This window comes from Phocoena sinus, chromosome 20 (genome assembly GCF_008692025.1).
Source record: "Phocoena sinus isolate mPhoSin1 chromosome 20, mPhoSin1.pri, whole genome shotgun sequence".
Classification (NCBI taxonomy): Eukaryota; Metazoa; Chordata; class Mammalia; order Artiodactyla; family Phocoenidae; genus Phocoena; species Phocoena sinus.
The window spans coordinates 13,473,109-13,474,870 of record NC_045782.1 but is presented as its reverse complement, the minus strand read 5'-3'; positions in this window follow the sequence as shown (position 1 = coordinate 13,474,870).

Below are 1,762 nucleotides of genomic sequence, written 5' to 3'. Positions count from 1 at the left end.
TCTCCAACCTCCTGCCCGCCGCCCCGGGGGCGCCACGGTAGCTGGTGGAAAGGAGATAAACAAGCTTTACCAAACCATTGTTCTTAATTTCCATTAAGGCCAAAGCTTGGACTTCAAGCTGAGCTCTGTTCTAAAGACATTTTTTTTTTTTTTTTTACTGCTCAGAGGTCTTTGATTCTTCACTTCTCAGGAACTGGCTGAGTTCCCAGGTTGAAGTTGCCTTGTTTGACTACTAAAGAAGAAAAAAGTTTTCCTCTATTTTTTTTTTTTTTTTTTTTTGCGGTACGCGGGCCTCTCACTGTTGTGGCCTCTCCCGCTGCGGAGCACAGGCTCCGGACGCGCAGGCTCAGCGGCCATGGCTCACGGGCCCAGCCGCTCTGCGGCATGTGGGATCCTCCCGGACCGGGGCACGAACCTGTGTCCCCTGCTTCCGCAGGTGGACTCTCAACCACTAGTTTTCCTCTATTTTGTTGTTGCCTCAATCCAGAGTTTGAGCTGGTAGCATCAAGATTTTGAACATCCTGGACAGGACTTCCTCAACTAGAGTGTTTTGGCAAATGCAAATATGAAACTGGAGAGGACTGTTACAGAAGGAGAAGTCCCAGTTCCAGGCTGAGGTGGGCGAGTGGTGGGTACCCTGAAGAGGCCCAAACTTTCGGGGGTCCATCAACCAGAAACCAAACCTCCCCCAGATTTGGGGGCTGGCAGGCAGCTGCTCACATTTTTATCTAGCCAAATAAGAATATAAAATCATAACCATCATATGAGAAAACTCTCATTTCAGAAAAGAAAAAGAATCAAGAAAAGACCATCTTTTTTGAATTAAGGGAATTTAACGTTGTGAAAAAGTAACTACATTATCCTCTGTTTTTCCCGTTTTGCCACAGCTGGGTAAAAACCTGTCAGCTTACCAGCTTTTGCAAGTCACCAGGCAGGACCGAGGCTTGGGGGCTGGATGCCATAACTCACTGTGCTGTTGCATGGGTTGGGGGGCTGGGTATTCCCCGTGCCAGGTGGAGCAGACACACAGCAGCCCGGGTTTGCATCCAGAGCCCACCTCTTGTTAGCTGTGGGGTCCTGCAGAAGGCCCCCAGTGCCTGGGTTTCCCCATGTTTGAAATGGCAGTGGTCGCCGTGCGCGCCTCACAGACCTGCGGCGAGGCCATATGTCTGGCACACAGTACGTGCTCACTCGGTATTTGCTCTCGCTTTTTCAGCGGGGCTCCCATGCCCCTCGCATGTCTGTTTAGGTTCAAATGAGTCCAGGGACAGGAATGATCTTTGGGGACAGGAAGCATCGAGGCCAGTGAGCAGAGACACGGTGGATTCGGCTCCTGGCAGCACACGAGCCGGGCGGGCCCTGTGGCTCCAACAGCTCCGTGAAGTCCCCGGAGATCACGCCCAGCTCCGTTTCCCTGGAGCTGAGACTTTATTTAGCAAAGACCCTCAGCAGACACCGGGGACAGGAGAGGGGGCTGTGGGAAATGGAGGCCCAGCCCCGCCACAGGGAGCGTCCCTGCCCCTGATGGAGCGTTTCCCAGGTCTGGACCCTGACACAGGGGCCACCGAGGGACCCGGCAAGGCTGAATCCCCCCACTACACACACACACACACACACACACACACACACACACACACACACACACACTCTGACATTCTCTTCACTTTGAGCACAAGGGGCCTCTGAACACTGACTCTGGTCAGTGAGTGTGTGTGCAGCTGTGCGTATACGCCTGGGTGGATGTGCACCCGTACAGGTGTGT